Source organism: Leuciscus leuciscus (assembly GCF_965113295.1).
Source record: "Leuciscus leuciscus genome assembly, chromosome: 13".
Lineage (NCBI taxonomy): Eukaryota > Metazoa > Chordata > Actinopteri > Cypriniformes > Leuciscidae > Leuciscus > Leuciscus leuciscus.
This window is the reverse complement of record NC_138737.1, coordinates 15,212,119-15,219,446: the sequence shown is the minus strand read 5'-3', so window position 1 is coordinate 15,219,446 and position 7,328 is coordinate 15,212,119.

The window sequence follows — 7,328 nt, the reverse complement described above, 5'->3', positions numbered from 1 at the left end:
TCAATTATACTGTGCGCGCGCACGCCCTCTCTCTCTCTCTCCATAAGCTGCCCTCGCGCCCCACTGTTTTCTCGTGCTGTTGTAGTCTGAGCTGAGCAGAGATGACTGTGGTAAAGGACTTGTGCTTTCTTTGTGCATTCACCAGTGATGTCTAAGCAGGAAAAAAATGATTTGCGAATTTTCCTCGTTGACTGTGGAGGATGAGATTCATGTCTCTTTCTGACTGCAGGCATGCCTTGTGTGTAGGCCTATGTCTAGACGCTTGATGGTATTATATCATACAGTCACGGCAGACCTAAATCACATTAAGTGATGAGGAGAGGGATTCCCATAACTGAGAGCTTCCTCTGTGAAACCTGAGTGATAGACTGATGGGTAACACGCCTGCAATTCAGCACTCGCCAAACACCCTCTGGGAAGTGCAATCATATTTAGAGTTACTCATCATTCCCAAAATAAAGCAGAGCCAATTCAAATCCTTGCATGTCATGAAAATGCATATTACCTGAATTTCAGCATTTCTCAATGCCCACACTGTTGAATGATAATTTTATAAGGATTTATATGAGCAATCCTGTAGCTCAAACAGTAACAAGGCCATGGGATTCGCATGGAATGCATGAAAGTCACTAGTAAAGAATGGAAAGCAAGACACTTTTAAGCATCTGCCAAATGCATAAATGCAAATGGGTCAAATGTGAGTGCAACAAAGATACTTCAAATTACTCCAGGAAAAACATTTAATAACAATAATCCCTAAACCAGTAATATGTTGGATCAAATGTGATCAATATTCATAAAATTACCCCAAGGTAAAAAAACATTTTTTAATAATTATTTTTTTTTTAAATCTAAGCCAGTTACAAATTGGTGATCTCATGAATATGCTGGATCTAATGTGAATGCAAAAATTACCCGGGGTAAAAAATCTTTGGAACCAGTGAACTTGGACTATATCTTGGAGTAAATGTGAACACACACATACACAAATGAAATTATCTCTACAATAATGTATTAAATCTTATCTGATGAATATCTTGGATCAAATGTGAATGCAACAATGTAAAGACTAAAAAAAAAAAAAAAATCACTGAACCATTTAAAAATGAGTGTACAGCACCTGATCTTTTCACAGACAGCGCTCATGTCCTGCTCAGTTGGTGTCCTGCTGACTGCTGAGATCCAGCTCAAGTCTCACAGGCGTTGATATCTGTAGATTTTGAAGTTGGAATTCAAAGTGAGTAAAAAAAAGAAAAAAAAAAAGAAGACAGTCTCACGTATTTCTGTGGGTCCAAAACTACAAGAACCAATATTACAGCGCTTTAATATCAAGCACAATCTTGTTATATTCATGCCTGCATCTACTTTGCACTAAACAGCGTTGCACAAAATTATTAATAAGACGCCTATCTGCATGAGACTAAAAAAAGACAGTCTATTCTATACAGCCTTTGTGTGTGCGGGTTTTGAGATGAGAAGAGTTCTAGCTCTAATGGGCTGATTTGTAATCCCCAAAAATCCAGCCTGCGGATTACAGGGGCGCACACTTCACAGAGCACACCTGGGGTCCTTTAACTCACATACACTCACACACATTCAGGTAAGCTGTCAGCTGCACGACCGCAGCTATTCTATGAGTTACCATGGGAACGGCAAGAGTAGGGGGTACGTTCCATCAAGAAGAGGGGTTTGTGTTCGTGTCTCACCAGCACTGTTGATCTGTAATTGTTTGCATCCGGCAGACCCCCTCCCTACACATAACCCTGTCCTCTCTGCTCACCCCACTAACCCCTCCCCTGTGGCCAGAGCAGCAGGTTTCCTCGGCCCAGTGAGCATCTGTCACGGCTGGGCCTGAACGGGCAGACGGCTATAATACATATTCACAAGAGAGAGTGACTGGCAGATAATCGCACACATACTGTGATGGCCATTTTTTATTCACTAGCCTATATAGATCTATATAAGCGTGGGTGCATGTAGAAAGTGAGGTTTAAATAATGCAGTCTCTTTGTATACAAATCTCAAGCATTATTTTTTTCTGACACCTACACACACTAATCTGTGTCTCAAAATGCAACCACCTCTTCAAGACACACAGAGCACTTGAGATACGGGTGAAGGCATATGGTGTCAATTGGGCGGAGTGTGCTGTGCTGAGCATGGCGAGACTGTTACCACACCAAGTCTGTGCATGGTGAGCGCGAATTAATTAAAATGATGCGCACGTGAGCTGGACCTGAATATTCAATATGGCTCCACCACACCCAGAATCCATAACAGCAAAGTAAACCACCTCACCACATGACCCGTCCACGGCTCGTGCCACTGTTGCATGGGGGCATATAGTGATGTCATTAGCAATTTTAGAGGATTATGGGATTAATACGAACACTGTATGTTCGTTATCTGCCGCCTGGTTATTGGATTTCGACATGGAGCTCTGGTAATTTAACTTCGAATGACTCTTGGAGCAGACCGTGCGCTCTCTCACTCGCTGTTTGCATGAAAAGTTGGAATTAGCCCATCCGTGCCCGCGCGCGCACCCTTCAAAAAGTGTTATCATCGCATTACTGACGCATCACTCCCATTTCATAAACAAACACAGCAATCTGCTGTTCGTGGTCTATTCCGACAAAATGGTGATTCATGGCAAAGAAATATAAGTGCAGAGGGCTGGAAAATGAACACACAAACACAGCTGGATGATAGAGTTAATAGGCCTAATGATAACATCACGATTGAATTACCGCATAATGATCAAGTAAAACAGGCCTATATTCCCACTTTTATGGGAAAAGGAAGGGTCATAACGGAATGTAAAATCAACTGAAAAATAAGGATAAAACAATTATTTATATTTATCAAATAGGCCTTATCTAAAGCACTTCTGACTCAAATGTTTTAATTATTTTATTTTAAACTGATTATTGATATTTACTGAATTATAGCCTACTGAGCTTCAAATACAGCAAATCATTCAAATTTAAATTGATTCAAGTGTCTGTGGCAGAGGGTTTGTGATTCTTTCAGGTTCTTGCTAATACCATCTTCATTTCTCTACATAAATCTTTATACTGCACTGCACTTCTAAGTCAAAACAGCACAGAAAATGTCTTGATATGAAAATACAAAAGATAAGAGAGTGGTCTCATTTTAAAAGACCCAGTAAACAAATAATGCCAAGTGAGAATGTGTGAGAGATTTGTGCCGCTGAGTGCTGGAGTGAGAGGAGATTGTGTGTGTGTGTGTGTGTGTGTGTGTGCGTGTGTGTGTGCGTGTGTGTGTGTGTGTGTGTGTGTGTGTGTGCGTGCGTGAGCTAATGCTGCTGAAAGGGGAAGGTTGTTTATAGGCCAGCTGTGAGTTGTGTCTTAGTCAGCCAGTGACCCAAATCAGCAAATAAAAAAATAGAGGGAATGAGAAAAAAATAGATGGAATGATAGAGGGAAAGAGAAAAGGCAGGGGAATGAGCAAGCAAGTTACAGTGTGAAAGTAAGAGGAAAATCGAAAGAGAGAGCGAGAGAGAGAGAGAGAGAGAGAGAGAGAGAGAGAGAGAGAGAGAGAGAGAGAGAGAGAGAGAGGGGTGACATTTAAAAAAAAAAAGCCAGAAAAGAAAGAGTTATTATAATGCAGCTATAAATATTTTCTTGCTTACCACCTTCCCAGACACAACTGTCACAGCGCCAACACTGTGATTCTGATTCTATAGATACATATACCAATATATATGAAACTACACTACCCATGCTAAACTAACACATAAAACCAAAATGGGACAATCCAGATGATTTAAAGCGATAAAACATAAAAGAGAAGCATAAATCTGTGCCTAAATCTAAGAAAAATGGCAAAACATTCATACATAAATATATAATTAAATTTTTAAATATTCATATCAATAACACCAGTAACATATAAAAACATCAATAAGAGTATACATGTATTAAAAAATCCGAACACTGAAAAAGAGCCTCATTCATGCCAAAAAGGGGAGTAAATTTAATGAAAAAGAATTGGCTATGCGCCTTTAATAGGACCCTAAAGATTATGCCATATTATATTAATGAGAACAAATCTTACTGGATCCTATTACATCTAAAGAGTAGGAGCACATTAATTTGCTCCAGCATGGGATATAATTAACTTTATTATGTTTTATCATGCAGCTATGTTTTAAACACACTTCAGTCATGGGCATCTGTCAGCGACTGAGTCTTCCTTCATATGAATCTGAACTAATCCTGTTTGAGTGTGAATAGAATGTTTGGACTGAAATCAGATCGACTGGAAACCGCTCTAGTTGTGCTCAGAGTGAAAGTGAACTGGGATTAAAGTGGATTAGCAACAGATGAGAGGGGTATCTAGCTGTCTTACTCAGGATTTAGACCTGCTTAAATTCAATCCAGCTAGTTTCTCACCCAGCTGCTGGATCTGAAGCCTGACAGACTCAGAACTAGATAAGACACACACACAGACACAGAGAGAGAGAGAGAGAGAGAGAGAGAGAGAGAGAGAGAGAGAGAGAGAGAGAGAGAGAGAGAGAGAGAGAGAGAGAGAGAGAGAATAAATGTATATAGCATTATTGATATGATATTACAATGGAGCTAAATTAAAATAAATAAAAATATGAAAATAAAATAGTTTCACAGTATTATGGAATTACTGTATTTTTTATCAAATAAATGCCTTGTTGAGAATTAAAGACTTCTTTCAAAAAAAGTTTTATAAAACTTAATACATTTAAAAATTAAAATAAATTCCTCTGTGACAGTGAACCATGAATGCCCAAGTCCACAAACAAACCAAGAAAAAGCATATCACAATAGTCAGAAGAACACCTGTTGCTCATTATCTTTTCACATAGCGAGCAATCTCTTTTACATTTATTTGAGTCTTGTGGGGACACCACTCACATTTTAAGACTTGTTATCTTCAGAAGACCAGGGAGATCATCCTCTCTGATGGAAGATCTGTGAACTTGACATGTTTAACTAGGAAATGGTTAGTAGGGAATTCAAACCCCTTTTTATCAGCAGAGGAGCAGAAAATGTTAGAGAGGAGAAACAGAAGGAGAGAGAAGAAGCTGCACAAGGTCCTTATCTGTTAACACACACATACCTGGATGAGTGCGAAATACACTACCGACTCTGCATCTGTATTTCCTCGGCAGAACTTGCTCTCAATCTAAAACTAATTTTAAGCAACTCTGTTTGAAATACTATGCCAAAGTAATACATTCAAAGTATGACACAGATTCACAAAGCAGACAATTTTTCAATAAACAACCTACTACTCTTTCAAAAACAAAAAAATGTTTTTTTTTTTTTTTGGTGGTTAAGGAAAGATCACATGAGGTTGTTCTGACACAGTTTTAAATGACAGATTTGTGCAGTCTCAAAGATCTCAACACATCAAGAATGATTTCAGCTAGTCTAAATTTGTCAAACTATCAAAAGTTTCAGCTGAGAGATCTACATCAAATACGCTGCCGCAATCTCTAAGCTTCAGTGTTTGATAGAGGGAACCCAAAGGCTTTGAGAAAGAATTCTTTTCAGCATGTTGTCAACACACACACACACACACACACACACACACACACACACACACACACACACACACACACACACACACACACACACACACACACACACACACGACTTTACTTGGAACCACTAGAAGCTTGACACACTCCAGTTTTGTTTTAATTAGATGCTGCGGTGAGGCACACTGTTCTGGCACTGCAGTCTCGGCTGATATTTGAGGGGATTAAACAAGAGAAATAATAAAAAAAAAAAAATGTGTGTGAAATTGGTGGTGTAATTCATCACCTTTAGATTGAATTGTGTGCCAAGGCAATAATGTCAGAAACCATATGCGGAGAATAAAATACAAAAAAATAATACAATACCTGCCAATATTAAGTGAAAATTGAATCTGCCATAACATGTAATTTGGCCATATATAAGAATATTCAGCATCATTACAATGTCACATGATCTTTCAGAAAGCACTCTAATATGCTGATTTGGTGCTCAAAAAATATTTCTAAATATTAAGTTTTGCTTTTTTTGTGGAAATTGTGGTACTTTTCCCCCCAGGATACTTTGATGAAAAAAAAGTTAAAAAGGAGAGCATTTATTTGAAATGGAATTAATTTTATTATTGACTCCAATCAGTTGACTGGTAGTGTATATTGGACTGTGTTACAGTGGAATTATTTAGTGCAGGTCATTGTGTCACTTCATGCATTGGTCATTATCTCTCAGTTACATTTTCCATTTGAGGTAAAAGTCATTTGAAGACGTGCGAGTCTTCGATTTGAAATTCCATCAGCAAGGTTCAGAGTAGAATTAGTAGAATTCAATGTAAGCCATGTTTTGAACAAGCTTCAGTCAACAGCTGAAGGGCATGAGTCGACTCGACCTTGATATGAATCAGACCTAATCCTGTTCGAGTGTGAACAGAATGTTTGAAGTGAATTCAGATTTCCTGGAAGCCTGTTAGTTGTGCTCAGACTGAAAGTGAACGCAGATTAAAATGGATTAGCAGCTCCTAATAAAATTACTGGCCAACTGGCGAGATCCTCCATTTTTAGATGCTCACAAAAGCCAATTTTTATTTCTGGTGCTTGTTGAGGGTTCATTTTGGACTCCGCATGTGCTCCAAATCAAAAACAAAACCCGGTCTACCTAAAACTGCAAATAAGAGGCCATTTTTACAAAGGACATTATCTCTGCTAGAGCGACACTTACAGGTATAGTAACAATTTATCTCCATGTGTCATTTCCCAGCACTCCACAAACCACACCCACTTCACACTGTTATTTCCTGTCTAGGGCTCCGCACCAGTCAACAAGAACAACATACATCAATATCACTCTCCTCAATCATCTCCACCCCTCCTCCACCCACCTTTTCTCCCTCTCTCTCTCTTCCTATCCCTGACAACTACAAAAATCATTCAATTCCCATGGGCACTTCTGACCTCATTCATTCATCTCGCTCACACACACACCTCTTTAAAAGACAGCGGGGTTTGCTTGTAGCGATTACACAGCGTACTCTCCTTCATTCTTTGAACTCCTTTCACGCACTAGTCTCCTTTCTTCTCTCTCAGGCCTTTTTCATCTCTCCTCCCTGTTTTGTCTTGAAGGAAGAGATGCCCAGCAGTGATGACTGACAGCTTAACAAGCCCTAAACCACATAAGAGGGAGACAGCGAACAAGATTTAGCTAGAATCGAGATTGCTCTCTAGTGGTTGAACTGTGGTATTACACCTTCTTGTAACTGATGATATATGTATCGGTGGTTACTTCAGATGGCCAGCATGG